Source organism: Acanthaster planci, linkage group LG09 (assembly GCF_054643075.1).
Source record: "Acanthaster planci isolate LZ-2023a linkage group LG09, COTS_SCS, whole genome shotgun sequence".
Classification (NCBI taxonomy): Eukaryota; Metazoa; Echinodermata; class Asteroidea; order Valvatida; family Acanthasteridae; genus Acanthaster; species Acanthaster planci.
In genome coordinates, this window is record NC_141785.1 from 19,598,991 (window position 1) to 19,616,254 (window position 17,264).

Consider the following 17,264-nt stretch of genomic DNA (forward strand, 5'->3'; position numbering starts at 1 on the left):
GACATGTATGCACACATCCAGCCTCCTGTTTACCCAAGAGAAAAGGAGTCAAAATACCACTACAATCAAACAAGGATACAGAGTATACTTTACAACTGAGAAATGAAGCATTGAATCGCGGAAATGCAACAGTTGATTTTTTTTTTTGTTCAGTAGTTTTTCTTTCTTTTTCTTGAAATATGATGCAATTTGAAGGTGGAAACTGAATCTAACATACACGCAACCTACATGTGGGTACAATGACCATGAAAATGACACACAATAACATGAAACTCAAGACTCAGTGTACGTGTACATGTCCATGTAGCTATGCATACCTCCGTGGCAAGGATAGTGGTGTGAAGCAGTGACTTCTTCCCACAACAGAGACGGACATTACCTTCACTACTTCTCTACCCATTCCACTTTCAGATCCAGGTACATTTGTACGTGTATCACAGGGACTTATTGTATTGTACACGAACCAGCCTTATTTCAGAGAATATACTGTAACTGCTGCTTAAGAGGCTACTGGTAAGCCCACTGCAAAGTTGTTTTGGGAGTAGCTCAGATTTCCTGTGAAAATGGAAAGTGGTACTATAAAGCTCTCAAGATCCTAGGAGAGCCTGTCAATTTTGTCAATGTGCAGTGACCTAAATCACAAATATGGTTCACTGTGGATTAACCACCAGCTGAAGAGATTCGCATCTCGCATACAAAGCAAAAACATTCTTACCACACAGTTTGTGTTAAATTGCAGGCTTCTGATACACATGTAATAACTTCTCTTGAAGATTTAGTCCATTTAGATTTGGCAGAAGATCCAGACAAATCTGCATATGCCTGTCAAAATGCAGCTGTATTTATTGATTATTATTATTTATCTATTCATTTATAAAGCCCAAATTGCACATAGACATGTTCAAATGTGTTTTACAATGAAGACAATGAGTGTGGAGGGTTTTAGACAGACAAGTTCAAAGGATTGGAAAGATGACTTACGAATTTCCCATCTGTAAAAAAGAAACCGCTCCATTTTCCATGGAAAGAAATATTCTTGAAATGTATATGCTGGTTATACCTGCAACTTGTCAATACACTTGACAAGATGGAGGCGCGAATACTCTTGCTGGACAACAGTTTGCTCACAGGGTTAAAAGTCAAGTGCTCAAGGGTGCAAGAAATCCAAGCCCATTCCATCCTGATGTACTTGCTCCTGGCAAGGTTAGCCAGATTATATTCAGTTTTCTTTTCCATTCCAGTCAGAGTGGCTAAACTGCCAGGGGTGGTACGATCACGATCACGGTTAACAACACCGAGTTCTTTTCTTTTCGCCTTAGTTTGTGTACGGGGACAAGTTTCTAATGCAGTCTAGAACAAGGTCATTTGTAGGCCTACATTTTTTATTTTGTACAGCCACTGTCATTGACTGATTTACGGTTACACATTTCTTAGTTTTGAATCTAGACAACACTCTTTTTAAAAATCTTCACAGTTCCAACTTTCGTACACTTCAAGAGACAGGTCCTTATTGCCCTTAAGCTTACTTATTGTGCAATTGCTCCAATGGCAACAGGGAATATTCACACTTTTCATGCCCCCCAAAAATCTGAAGGTCATTTCTGGTGTGACAGGAGGTTGAGTGGTGATATGCAGGTGGCTGCGGTTCTCAAATGTTTAACCCCAACCAGAACCCACAAGATTTATTTTTGACCCAATCTGAACCACTCAGCCCTAGCAAAGACCACACGATTTACGGGGGTTGGGTGGGTGGTAGCATGGGGACAGTGACTTCAGGACAAAGAGTAATTGTGTGAAATGAGTATGGCAGAATTCATATAGAAGTGATACAAAAAAAAATTCACTCCAGATTTTTCAGCTTTCTTAAACAAATTTAAAAGACACCCTGAAATCAAGTCATCCATAAAAAGGGACACCTAGAAGAACTTCTTCCCATTTCCTTACCCCTTAAAGAAACTTGACTTGATTAACCCTGAAAAGAAATCCAAACCGTAATACCGGTAATTTGATAAAGTAAGAACTTAAGAACGTATCATCTCATCTGTGTACATCTTGACTTGAGTGCACCTCTTAGTGAAAAGAAGAACGTAACATCATTCAAGAATACAATCACGGACCAATCACAGAAAGGTTACTCAAGAACGCCAATCAACAACTCAAGGAAAATCAAAATAAACAATCCCAAAATAAATGAACGAGCAAGCCACCAAAGTATGCTGCTCAGTCATCTCAAGAGCTACAAACATACAGGAATGGTAACATTCCTAAGCACAGCTAACAACAACATTAGTGTCCCTCTCTTCAGCCTTATCTCCAACATGGCAACCTACTGTATACAATATGATACCATCAATCAGACTCTGTTATTTTTACGAGTTATAAAATGTCATTCGATTGTCAGCACAGTCGTACATCAATTGCATTTGGGTTACAGGTGGCAATAAAACTTGACGGGAAAGACACAGGAGAGCCGCTCAGTCCAAGAGATCGGGAATAGACGCGTTTCAAATCTATCCCTGTTTCTGAGACGCAAGTCCAAATTTATGGGACTGCTTGTTCTTGACAAAACAGGTGTTTTAAAAAAAGTTATTGTTCAAATCATTTTGGTAATTTCTAATTATTTACATAAATGATTGTTTAGTTCAAGAAATTGAAATGTTTGTCTTTTTCCCACATATAATTTGAGGGAGGTGCACTTAATACTTCGCAGGTTTGGCTTAATGGATGTTAAAACTTCTCAGGAATGCCACAATTTTTCTAACATAATTCTAGTTTGAATTAGTGTCATTTACATAGTCAATGGAAGAAAAATCCTGATACTATCACCTTGCTGAATATATACAGCTGAAATTTTTCGAGAATACACTTTGTTGCTTAGTCAATGGTTAATGGGATTTTGGCATTAGAATTTCCCCGAAAAAGCATTTTGTAAGAAAGTTAACTCATATGCATTTTTTTGGGGGGGTCGCTTGTTTGTTTTTTTGATCATCAGAAAAAAGTTAGAACAATGCCACATGCCATGCAGACAACATCATGCTATTTTAAAACTCAGCACTGAAGATCAAGTGCTACATAGGTAGAGTGCGTCCAAATGCAAGTTGCTATACTGCAGAATCCCAAGATGGTGGTCAGTAGTTACTTAAGGGTTATTGCTCCATTTGGTACTGATCTCACATGTGCACTCTGATCTGCATGCCATTCAGCACACTGAGCCAATGCTGCCTTCTAGGTTTCCCTTCCAATTCTGACACTAACTCTTTCATGTCTTTAAAAAAAAAGTCTCAGATACAAACGGTTTGAGCACAATATATGTCGCAGTATGCAACATCGGTACATCACTGTAAAGAGTAAATCACAAAAGTGGGTTTCTTTTCGGCATGGTCTGACAGTTTCTTCAGTATGTCTGGTAAAGTTATAAAGGTACTGTACTCATGATATAGGGCTAGTACCAGTAGTGTCTAGTTTTGCACAAAACTCCAAATGGCCACAAACAAGCTGGGAATCCAACTTTCTGTAGTTCTGATATTCCTTATCAACTGGAAACAAAATTTTAACTAACCTTTTTTTTTTTCAAACTTGAAACCAAGATCTGTGGCAAAATCAGGCACCAGCACTGTCGGATGTGGGTGGAAGTCACTGACTAGAATTTCCAGAAGCCAGAGGAGGATGAGAGAGCGCCAGTACACAATCAGCACGGTCAGAATATCATCTCAGAAAGCAAACAGTCTTTGCAACATGTATGACACTCCAGAGGGAAGTTTGATCACAGGAGATGGAATGAGAATACTGATTCGGATTGACGAGCACCCGTGAATGACCACTGATATTTCAGCCACTCCTCCTGCTTTGGCAAGCTGCGGTCGGCCGGCTACATGTGATCTAGTTCATTCAGTGCACACCAATGGACACATTCTGCTCTGCCACGGCAGCTTCCCACAGACTCATAATAGCAATACGAGTACCACTATGATACTACACGAGCCAGTCATCCGGCAAGAGTTTACCCAATGACGTCGGCTTTGTCATTGGCTGGGGAGCCAGCCTGGGACATTCTAACCCCCCCCCTCCCTGGGATATGGGGCATTGCAGAAAGTATGAATTGTTACTCTGCAAGACTCGCCAGTTGGGCACAGAAAAAATCACCCGGTTTTTCAAACAGGCAACACATTTTTTGTGGAACAGGTATATTGGTTCTGATCATTAGTCAGAACAGGTTTATTTGAACCTCTCTCTCTCTCTCTTAAAAAGAGGCCAACATGATCTTTTGCTCTGTGCTCAGATTGACAACTATCAAGCACACTTTATATGGATACAGTTTTAATAGATTAAGAATCACGACAGTTTTGCTGAACAGAATTGGTAGTCAATAAAATAGCAAATTTTACTTTAAACTGAAAGAGGCCCAAGGTTTGCTTTGCATCAACCTACTTTGTACCTGCCAGACAAGAAAAATCAGGAAAATAATGATGATCCGAAGTTGTACACATCATGTACATGTAAGCTGTTAAAATCAAAGTTACTTTTAATTAAATCTTGCTCCCTTACTGTGAACACTGACACAAATGGAGCCGAGTAGGAATGCACCCCCTCCCACCAAAGAAAGGATAAATGTTGTCTTTTCCTACATATCCAATTCCACCATTTGTCACATCTAACATTCAAAGTTTCAAAATAATTGGAGGCAGGCATGCTGCAGAGTCTTGCAATGTTGATTTAATGTGGTCAGATCACTGGGAGGTAAGGTATGTATGGACTCATATCCACTTCAACCTGTCACCGTGATCCCACACCACAAAAAGGAAAATGAACATCCATCACAAAGTGCACTAGTCCCCCAGGCAGCAGGTAAGGTCCACTCCCACCTGTTGTTTGGCCCTCTGTTTATTTTCATACCTCATATCTGCCGTGCTCCGGAACATTTGGTGAAACCATGGTGAAACCGTAGAGCTTGTGAAACATGGAAGGGCAGACCGACTAGGTAAAGCTCACCCTGCAAAGGGCTTTTCATGTTTTAAATTAGGACAAAATCCTGCACTCCCCCCCTCTCTCCACTTTATCTTTCACTACATTTGAAGAGAAACAACAAGCTTCAGCACGTAGCACCATCTTCAGAGCTGAATGAAGAAATTCTGATTCTGACGTTCACAAGCCACTCCAAATTGACACACTGCCACAATCAGACTTCCTTTAAAACAAAGAGTTTGTGTACATGTAACACTTTCAAGTGCAAACACACAATAACACTGGACCCTGGGACCCTGGGTTTGGGGTTACCCACAAACCACAATAGGTAGTTTTGTCAATTTGTCAGAAAAATTTGCAAGGCGTGTGACTTGTTTTTGGCAGGGCAGGGCCTGATGCCTGATGGAATGTAAGCCTGAGGCTCTTCTGTTGTTTCCACAGCTGCTTCCGTCAGGGGATGGCTGGAGGGTAGGGAAGGGGTTAGGAGTCAACTCTGCTCAGTCAAGCATAGAGTGAACATGGACATCATCCGGTGGGCAATGCAGCCAAGATTATGATTTATTTTTCCCAGTTTGTGGGGTGTTAAATCTTCATCATGAGGGATCAGCACTTTACAATTTATACTAGCTGAACTTTGACACAGTTCATAGCTGCCAGCTGACCTGATTGTGATGGTAACACAGCATACACGTGTATAGCCTCTATGGCAGAAGACAGCACCAGTTCAACTGAACACATCCAATTTGTTGCCATTGACACTCAACAGGCAATGCTATGCACACACACTATTTTGACTCTCACAGTCCCCAATCCTCCAATTTCAATACGATTTTACATATGAACTAGGGGATCCTGTTAAAAACCAACTGCAGGTAATGGGTATATGCTTGTCAGACTACATAAAATATGCTCTGACCATCCCCAGCTCCAGTAACATTGAAGAAAGGTAACTAGACCTCCCTGATACATGTCAAGATCTATAAAAAGTGCAGATCCCTTGCTGCTGTCTTAAGCAGAATCTACATGTACAGCCCTACAATATTTATTTACCTAATAAGCCATGTCGACTGATAAACTACTGTACATGTACATTAACATGGTCAGCCTGTGCTATATCCGTCCTTTCTCTATGATATACCACAGTAGAGTCTTGGAAAGGTCAACAGCCATCTGATACTTGACCTGGCAAAACAGACAGACCAGGCTGGGGCTGGCTTCATGGGGAAAGTAATCTTGACCCTACCCCAACACACACAGAGCATAAATCATGCTAACTTTGTGGGCCACTTGCACAGCACTTCATTTCCTCGGCGAACTTGGTTTATGGTTCACTGTGTTCCCCTAGAGGTCCAGCTCCAAAAGCCTGTTTGGCTACATCCATGATAATATTAGTTATCACACAAGCGTGAGTGGAACACAGAATAATGTAGTGCGTCCCGTATTCCACGAGGCCAATGGCAAAGGAACAAGGGACACAGACGCACTAGATTATTCTGTGTTCAACGAGCGCACGTGTGACAACGAATTGATCTTCAAGCAAACTTGACGCGCAGTAAAAAGTGTTATCAGGGCCTATGCGCGCAAACTCGCCACCTTTGAATTTAAAGTAAATTTTGCAGTTGTGCATGTTGCTTTTAGCCTAATACAGTGTACATTGAGTTAGAACAGTGCATTACACAGGGTTTGATATGAACTGTGCAATGTGGTTATATCACACTGCTTGTTGCCACGGATTGACCAATCAGAATTGAGACTTCAAGTTTGCCTGAAGATAATGTTACTATCATGGATGTTATGTTAAATCTATCAAGTCAATATAATCCACTGGATCACAGGAATTTTTATACTTCCCCCTGGATGCTACAACATGTCATATGAGTACAAGTTTCTGAGTTTTATTTAACTGGGTGGGGTTGGGTGGGGAGAGTTCCTTTAAAGTAAAAACACATCTCATTTCATTCTTGTTGACCTTCAAATATAGTGCAAACATCCGGACACATCATCTTTTACAAACACACCTGGCCTCCCTGATTTTGTTTATTTTCATTTTTTAAGGTGCAATGTTATTACGACTTACTCTGTTGAACTCTGTTTTACTTTGTCAGAACTTGCTTTAGCTTCAGTACTTTTTACCTTTGAATAGGGACCCGGGTGCAACTATTGGTTGTCAAGTTGGTGCAGTGGTACTTTTCTCACCTTCCACCTCTGCAACTTTAAAATCCCTGCCAAGCCAGCATGTAAATTGCTGGGGCTTTCAGTCCCTACTTGACTCTGTGGGTTTCCTCGACAACAGTTGCCTTTTTTTTTGGATCCCACATCTGAATCTGATCACTTCTTCATTGTCTTCTCTCTATAGGTTTCTCCTTCCTCTTTATACCATAGGACTTCACTAGAAATAAATTGATGGTGGACTTTCATGGGCTATCCCTGCCAAAGGCCACATACATGTAAGTGATAATAAATGAATAATTTTACTTGCTGTGCTTGAGCAGCCTTTTACCAGGTCAATTTAGATCTGAACATGTCTCTCAAGGCAGTTATATGCACTTGTGCATTTTTGAACAGTGTGAGGACTAAACGATACTGTGCAATAGCCTTCAAATTGCATAAATCTAAATTGGGACATTTAGCCCCCCAAAAAGAAAAAAAGTAATGTTTGTAAAAATTGTTTGTAATACTCTAAAACGATCCAGTGATTTCAGTGTCACAGTACAATAAGCAAGGAATGGTGGCCAACTGTACCGGCAAGTGTGCTCCAAAAAAAGAGAAGCCGAACTGAGAAACGAAGATTACAATTCAGAGCTAAATGCTTTCTTTGCATAACTTTTCGGGAAGGCTGCTCAGGCCAACATCCAGATAAATACCCAGAACTGCCGGTATGTGATAACAACAGTGTATTGCAATATTTACATTCCAACATTGCTTCAAAACACATACTCATAAAAAGTTGGGATTTACAGTCGTGTTAATGTCAAACTGTCACTAATAAAAAAGTTTCCAATTCCAGAATGAAAGGTGTATTTGTAAGTCTTTAAAGAAAATTAAAATCTCTTCTTGTGAAATTTTGGGGAGACATACATGTGCACCACCTTGTAGCTCAAACATTCATGTATATGTAGGGGGAAAAAACACAGATCTTTTGAGTTGTTTTTAATTGTCTAGCTTGATTTTTCATGAAGCACTAGCAAAGGCCTAATAGCTGCCGTTTTGACAAGTTCTATTAAATCTTCCTGTCCAAACATCCGGAGTCTGCCCGCTTGGTAGAGGCAAAACAAACCAATAGTCCTTCCCTCAGCTGGGAAACATATCAATGTTTGTCATGACAAATTAACCAATTCTACAACAAAAACACATAACATAATGCAATTACATGTAGGGGTACCACCAGCTCAGTCTGCTTGTTTTCCAGCATCTACACAGTGCGCCTGCATTCACTTCCCACAACCCAGCTATACGGGCACATGCACCGGTAACTCTTCTGTTCTGACAGTCAAAAGGTCTATAATGGGCTACTTAAATTGGATAATGTCAGCTTGAATCCAAATCACTCCTGCATTTGATTTATCTTTCAAGCGTTCAGTTTCAGTTTCATGGATGATTTGGCATCTTGTTTTGTGCATCCATTATGAGCCTGTGGTATTGATGACTCTGTGGCACATTGTTCTCCGGGGTATATATGTATTTGGAATTGGGAAACACTGCAAACACATTTATGAAAATGGGCATTTTTTTCCAACAAATTATCAAACAAAACAGTGGTGGCACAGCGTGACATACTTCATGCATCTGCTACCTTTCTTGTCAATCCAATTTCCATTCGTGAATCCAAGTCCATAATGATGGAAATGTCTCATTTAAATCCTAGACCACAACCAATGGGGGGGGATGTCAGGTGGGATCGGACTCAAGATCTAGGTTATGAAAACTTCCTGCTACGGGCATCATGTTTTTCTAACTCTTTGGGCAGTCAAATGGAGCAAAGACAAGCTACTTGCCTCCTGGAGCAGGTGGTCCTAAGTACCCTGCTAGCTTGCATCCCCACCTCCATCAAACAAGGCAGGTACAAGTGTAAAGGCTACATGTACTTCATACCCAGTATAAAAGTTGAAATTGAAAGAAAGAATCCATATATGACACAATTGGCCACATTCATGAGTCGGCCATCTTAAAAGGGAGGTAAGCCCCATGATGCTCTTCCTAAAATTATCATATGGGTGAGAACAACATAATGGAGTTAGGATCATATGAAAGATTAAAATCCTCATATTCTAAAGACATGTCTCCTGTAATGTCCAAATAAGAAGCACGTTTTCAATGTGAGGCTAAAACACTAAGTAAAGCAAAACAGTCAGGCTCCTTCCCATTTCAGAGTGTTCCAAATCTAAAGTGGATTTGGGTGAGCATGATTCAAAAGTGAATAAAGCCCCAGTCCAACAAAAACTCATACTTACCGGTAACTCAAAATGTCTTGAAGTGTCGAGACATCAACTAAATATGTTCCTGCTTACCCTCCAAGAGTATTATTAGTTTACCACACGGTGTTGGATGTTTCAGGACGTTTTCGACAAAGTGCAAAGGGCTTCAACCTTTCAGAAACGAAACTAGAGCTTGAGCCAAATGGGGGGGGGTACATTCAGTATCAATTTCAACATGTTACAGATGGAGGGTTAAGTTTCAGTATACTGCAGCAGGTGGGCCAGGAACAAGCTGGCATTCACACAGCTGGAAGCCAAAGTGGATTGAGAAACATTAAGCACCAGACAAAAACATGAAATAATTGAATTAGTGAGTTCACAGTATCATGATCAAGGGACGTGATATCCTTCTCGGGATCCTGCCTGCGAATGGTATAAATTCTGCATGCACAAAAGCCACGGTCTCGTGTTGTCATGCATGAGCTCACAAACAGGTGTTTCTGTGAAACAGCTGTCAAAGTGAATGAGTAACAAGATGTTGAAACATTGGAAAACTCCAATATAGAATGTAACACACTCAGACTTGGGTAAAGGAAAATGTACGTTGTCGATGCTTGCTGCATCAGAACAACAAGACACAAGCCTACCAGTATAAATCTTACATGATAAACACAATACAAACTGTTAATCATCTTGCGAATGCATGTACTTTTGCAACCTTCTTATGAAAATTGCAATATGTTGTTATTACATCTGGAGCATTCAGTCAACTCCCTGAACTGAATTAACTTACTAGTATTGGGTAATTAAAGGTGGTGTAAACTTCCCCAAATCAGACAATTGTATGATCCTGAAATACATTACTTGTAAAAAAAACCAAAGTACACAGCAGTCAGTCTGTAAAATATTTCAACCCAGAGTGCTGTAGTTGTTGAGAAAACCACAACATTTTGTTCTCTTTTTTTGATGGTGGTCGGCTGACCATTGTACACATATAAGAGTTTAATTCACTTCACACATCACATTCTTATACACGCGGCAATTTTCTTGTGTGTAGTGTTTGCAGATGTTGTTGGAGTCTTCATTAACCCTAACACTCCTCAATCCTCCAACAGGTGAAGGATTGAGGAGGGTTAGGGTTAATGAATGGGTAAACCTAAAAGCAGCTAAAATATATACCTGAAGAAATTCACCAAATGCACTGTAAACTGAAATTATAGGAAACTGAGTGTAAGGTAAAAAGTAGGACATAAATTGGATCAGTGTAAAGTTAAATTTTATTAAAAGAAATGATTTTCTTGACACAAATACTTTGCAAATACAACATCACCTGTAGAGCATGATGGTATGGTACAAATACGGTGGCTGCCCAGTGAAAGGACTTTTGTCAACAAAAAGTACGATTTCCACACGTTAAACCTCCATGTTTCAAGACACAATTTCCTCTTTGCTTATAATTATTAGTCAACTAAGAATGGAGTTTTTAGACTTTCATTGACGTGTTAACTGACGTGAAAGTTTGGCCATTAAGCACGATCACACATGCATCATCACATAGGCCTACTCCCTTTCAATGTCACGGACACAAGTCGACTACGTTCCTGGATGAAGTTTTTTCATGAATCTGCAATGCTACATAGTCAAGGAGGTGCATTACTCCAAGGTGAATTCACTGACTACATGTACTCCTGGCTGTTGAAAACTGCTTCTTTTTTTTATAAGGGAAAGAGATCCTGTCATCGCTTCTGACCCCACGGATGTTGTCCACTTACTAGGAATGCCCTGTAATTAACAGATTTTACGCAAGATAAATCACAAGATTTAATCACTGAAAATGCCGCACTTTTTCTCTTGATTTTTCACAAGGCAGTTGACTCAAACATGAAACAAGTCAGTGGAATGTATGCAAGTTGCAGTGAATATTACACACCCCAATCAGCCAATCTTGTGAAGTTGAGACAAAAAAACCAATGGTGTACACTACCTTTAACAACTTAGTGTAGAGAAATACATGTACGTGTACATTCACATCTATTTACATTACATCACGATAGTATACAACTGTGCCATACATGTATAGCATGTATCACACATTATCGACTACATATAATGCTGTATTACACATGACATAATTCTTAGCCCCTGGCAGAGGGAGTGTGCATATTCTATTCTCTTCAGAAATTAGTGGGGTCATGAATCCAGAACTGTCTAAACCCCACAGCTTGTTTGACATCTCACTCTGGTTACACAGACAGCAATAGCTCCCGAACAATCTCAATTTCGCCTCACCCCCCAACTACTAGTAAATTAAGCCCTGTCACACTGGTAGGTGCACTCATCTTACATTTCCACTTGAACCTGTTACATCACTTACATGTATCTCTACTGTGACAAGCCCAATGCAAGTATGTACACCAGTTTACCTCCTCCCCCCCCCAAAAAAAAACAGATCCAGGTGAAGGCTCTAAAATTTTCAGGAGGGTGGGGAGAACAGTAAACTTTCGCAAATAGGATGATAAATGAACTAAGAGAAGGCCTGCCGGAACACCATGTGAAATCAGTCTCTTCTATAAAGCGGTGGTTCCAGAAGAACCAGTGAGTGTATACTGTACACTTGACGTTTTTTGACCAGGATGCTCAGGTCGTCCTCAAACGACCAGGATGCTCTGGTCGTCCTTGGGAGATGACTTGAGGATGACCAGGAGGCTGAATCTTTTCAGAACCACCACTCTTACAAAAGAGATTGATTTCATATGGTGTACCCACAAAATCTTCTCTTAGTCTTGCCTCCACCATTTAAAGTTTCAAATCTTACTTAAGTTAGGGGTTCTTTTTAGTTACAATATTTATACAACTAATGATATCTATTTGTTTCAATTTAGTTATAATTTTTGGTTTATCGTGTGCCGGGTCTCTCTATGTATGAATCTCTATTCCACCCTTTGTCGTCCCATTCTTGAATACGGGATTCCTGCTTGGTTGCCACACCAAATCGGCCACATAAATTCTTGGGAAAAAAAATCCAAGATGTTCGGCACATGTCTGTATTCCTGCACCCAGGGGGTAGCTTGAGTATGGTGCTCGTCTTAAGATATTAGATCTAATGTCATTATATTACAGATATAGGTATCCTGCCAACTCATTTGTTTCCAAGTGCCTTTATGGTATTTATGATGTTTTCAGTTTATTTTTATCAACTCGTGTCATACTGATACTCTCAAATTCTATCATACGTATGCTCGCACTGATAGTTTTAAATTTACTGTGTTTAATTGTTTTCCAGCCTATTTTGATCAGCTTCCTCCTGATTTGCGTCTTATCTACTTTTTAGTATTTCGGGGTTTTCAAAAAACATCAAGCAGCACTTCAAGGACCTTAGTTGGGTTTAAAATACTTTTTAATGGATTTTTCTTAAAATTAATTTTCAGATGTTTTATTTCTTTTAATTTGTCTTGAGATGTTAGATCTAACGTCCCTTCATAATACCTATAGGTATTTTGCTATCTTTTTTGTTTCCAAGTGCCTTTTGGTATTTCATGTTCATTCTTTTCATTTTTTTTCCCCTGCTGATTCACATTATATGTGGTACTCTTGAACTTTCCCATATGCATGGTCGCACTGATGGTTATAAATTTGCTGCTTTGGATCATTCTCAGCCTTTCTTGATCAACTCCCACCAAATTTAATTGATCAACTTCTTTTTAGTATTTCAGGGTTTCAAAGTAAAAGCAAGCTTTTAACCAGCACTTTAGGACCTTAGTTGGATCTCTTTAATAGTCTTTATAATTTAATTTTTGTTTCTGTTGGTTTCCTTTTCCTTTTTTCCCTGTCTCTCCATGAGGGAGAAGCCACAATGCTGCTTTCTTGTTTGGGTTGTCCTTGTTGCGTTTCTTGGGGAATTTTAGGTTTAGCCACTTTGAAAGTGACTCTGTCACTATTTTGGTTATCCCTGCCAGAGCTTCTCCCAGTTCGTATGTTTCTGTTTGTCTGTATATGTGTAGAGGGTGTTGGTAATCTCCCTCATGGACATGATCGGGTTCAGTAAGAGAGTGTGAGTATTGCTGTGTTGCACTTGAAGGTGGGTAGTTGCGTTTTTGTGCTGTGTTGATAGTTTGCTTGAGCAGTCCGGCTGCTGAGGTGTTTTTCTGGTTGTTTAGTTACTGTGCAATTATTTATATCTCTCATGTAATGTATTGAGATGGAGATGTTTTTAGGTGTGCCTCTTGTATGTAATTTGCATATTTTTGTATGTCCTTTTATCTGGCAAATAAATGAAATGTTACTATGTTTAATTAATGTAATGCGCTTGTGAACAGGTGTGTCGTGGAAAAAGCACAATAGAAGTTTTATTATTTGTACAAATGGGTCATTAGGGAGACATTTTGTGGTAAACTTTTCAACCTTAGCCTGGGGAGACATCGGTCATTAGGGAGACATTTCAATGTTATTATTTTTATTATGATTATTATGACATATAAAGACACACAGCACCAAATCCTGGGTGACAATGGCCTGCTATCAGAAATTTTGGAATTTACTTGCTGTGTTGGCACATTCTAGGCTGATTATTGATAAAATTAATTATTGATCAAAGCATGTGTGAGTCTAACTGCAATTAACTTCAGAGCAATTGTGGCACAAAACCAATCTTGGCAATTTTTCTTTTTTCTTATAAAGATAGGAACCAGTTAAAGACAAAACAAAAAACAAACAGTCAAATTCTGACTGATAAAGGGATTGTGCTTGCTGAAGATTATGTAAATTAGTATGCGGAGGCCCAGTCACTTGATTCAACTAGTTGTTCACGCCAGGGTCTGACCACATTTCTGAACAGTGGAATGGTCACAGGAATGTTCCACTGGACTTTGAAAGTTCAGGAATTTCATCCCTTGTTGGATTCTGAGCTTTGGACCACTGGGGCGTGGGTGAGGCCCAAGACAGAAAGTCCGCACTGGACTTTCTGTCTTGGGAAAAGTGTCTCAGGAATTCTTCCTGGCTAGAAGTTGGCCGCTAAAAATTCCCGCGCAGCCTGGGAAATGTCTGCACTAGACTTCAAATGGGCAAAGTACCCATCATCTGGGTAAGTTTGCCCCAAAAAAGTCCTGTGCGAACAGGGCTTTTTATACAATGAAGTACATGTAAGTTGAACAAACTGTTGGACAAAATCATTGGTAATTTGAAGGTTTTAAAACTTGTTTTGAACAAGTTGACGCAGCCAGCCGAAAACATGAGGAATTTCTCATTTCTACAACAACTTTATTTTTCTCTAGTTGAGATTATGAATCCTGTTGTACTTTATGACAGTCACAAAAATGGAAAAACCTTCTGGACGGCAACTCTGCTGGCACAGATAATTTTGTTCTCATTGGTGAGCATCTGGAATTCTGATATAAGCCACAACCTTCATCCACCACATCTCCAGGCTTCATGGAACTAACCATAAGAATTAGAATAATTGCAAGTAAACAGCTACTGAAGAGGGTAAAAATTGGATGCAACTATTTCAAAAAAACAGCTGGCTAACTCTTCAAGAATTTTAAGTGGTTTCCAGACAGACAACGGATACATGAGTGTGCCGTTACCCGTAGCACGCAAGTCCATGTTATTGAGATGCAGCGGTATTTCATCTGGCCATACCGACTGCAATGAAAACAAAGTGGGAGATAACGTTAAGGGATTAATCTTAAAATAGCTGCAAAAAATTTCAGATAACAAACTACGACCCCCTTATGAATACCCTGTCATTCCTTTTTCAGATATGGTCAGAGGTTTTTTTTGAGCAAACTTCCTTGATAATCCAGAGTATTTTCCACCCATCGCTAATGGACTTAATCATCTTGCCGCTCTTAGCTTGATGAATGGCAGAATTCCTTGGAGGAGTACGTGTATGTCAAGGAACTTTCCCAGGCTGGAAATGGCGTGTTAATTAGTCAGCCCCCCACAATAACGGTGAACCAAATTGCCAATGTCTTATGCAGTTTAAGGATATCGAAGGCTGAGAAGTAGAGGTGACACCTGGGGGCTGATCTACGGTAGTCACAGATTTCATTCATTTCCAAGAATTTAATCCATAGCAGAAAAATGCTACTGTACACGTCAATTAAATTTAATATGAGAATAAATACATGCATGTGCTTGCATGGCCAGTCTTAAACATGCATTTAAGACTGGCTCAGGAGAATGGGCGCAATTGATGCCTGAGCTGCAGGAGAGGGTTATTATCAGCGGTCATCCTCCTGAGCAGCTCGTATACATTAGACCAAGCACATATTTATTCCAACTTATACATGTGTAGCGGTACATTTTAGTCAGAGAATCAAAAGAAGTAAATATGCGATAAATTTCCACAAATTTTACTTTCATTTTTCCAAACATCCTCATTGGTATACTCCTCGTGCAAGTAGTCCAGAAGAATCTCCTTATATAGACTTGGTGTGCTCATGGCAAGTTCTGCATTGCATGGCCCGCACAGACTCTTGATCAAAAGGAATGGTTTAACTGTCTCCAATCCATGTGTCAGCACGTTTTTACACAGTGCGCATTATTAAATTGCAGCAGGATTATCAAATGTTAGTACGCGGTCATGTTGCATGTTGTTGAACAGGAAAACTACAAGTATCTAAGGTATTTATGAACATTCAGAAAGCATCAGCTTTAAAAACGTTGCAGAAATAATTTACTTGCACATTAGTAACTTCACACTGGTAGGTATCAATAAGGACCATTCTGTCCAAATGAATATTCCATCATTGCTCTTCCCATATTCTTAAAACGTGAGCCTGTATTTTCTTAGATTTACTAACATGAACATGTAAGTGATTAGTGGATGATGGAGTTTTTACTTTGAAGGTAACCAACTTTTGAACTTTCTGTCAAACTGAAGACATTTCCAGAAAATGTTCATTTGGTTGGGAGGGGGTTAAAGGAACTAACAAGTTCAGGGTTATGGGTCTTACATGGAGGATTTTGCCATTTGACCCTAGAAATCTTCAATTAGGGAACTAACCCAGAAGAAATACATGTAGAATGTCTTCACTGTAGGAACAGGGCATGGTAAAATTTAAAACCAACAGCCTATCCACCATGAGCACGAACACCCCCTCATTGGTCGAAACGAGCCATGCTGGTGAGGAAGGGTCATTTTGTTGGTAGTGTAGCATCGGTAACACATGCAATGTTTGTGAACCAGGCTGAGTGGGGTGCAGTTTCAGTCCCAGTTCCTACCGAAGGAGCGTCTGCCGCACCCTCTCTTGGTCCCGCTTGAGGTGGATTGAGCAAATACTGGCACAAACCTCATGCAAGTTTGACATTGAGTTTAACATGACATGACACTATCTACAGGTACCTTTGACTTGTTATCCCATGCATTTTTCTACAACCTTGATCTCTCCCTAATCCAGAAGTCCCTCCTAAGCCCTACATGGGTCCCAAGTATGTCCTTGTACATGTACTCTGCTTGAATTAATTCACAAAATAAACTTGGTGGGTATCCAACCTCAAAATAGGCAGACTTAAAATATTTTTCCTCGGGCAAATTTATGTATACATGTACAATGTACTGGTATGTGCATCCACCCAGTGCCCAAGGATACGAACATCCAGGCATTTCACATGACTGCCCAATCAAAACCTACCTTAATTGGGTCATGAACCATTCATGTACTTTTGATGTTCCCATGGAGGCCTGACAGAAATGCCAACGTAAAATGTAGTGGCAAAAAGCTGACTTGAGGGATGTTCAAGTTTTATCTAAAAAAAAGCTTTCTTCTCACTCCTGCACCAGAGAGATTCTTAAATTCAGCATTACAAAATCATGTGGAAAGTTCCTTCGTTGACCTTAATCCCAGCAGATCCTTCAAAATGTATGTGTACTGGCATGCTTTGCAG

The 17,264-nt window shown here is 39.9% G+C and overlaps 1 protein-coding gene across 6 annotated transcripts in view; it reads right to left on the reverse strand.

Annotated features, from left to right (window-relative positions):
- LOC110989859 (excitatory amino acid transporter-like) overlaps nt 1-17,264 on the reverse strand; it is a 97,456-nt gene that overhangs the window by 40,662 nt on the left and 39,530 nt on the right. The window contains exon 1 of one of the 6 annotated variants that reach the window (XM_087140906.1): nt 9,414-9,437. The exons of 4 other annotated variants lie outside the window; for them this stretch is intronic. The gene's annotated coding sequence lies outside the window, so the exon portion shown is untranslated. Of the gene's footprint in view, nt 1-3,559; nt 3,985-9,413; nt 9,438-17,264 lie in introns of those variants that run through there. One more of the 6 variants, XM_087140904.1, reaches the window with a different exon arrangement.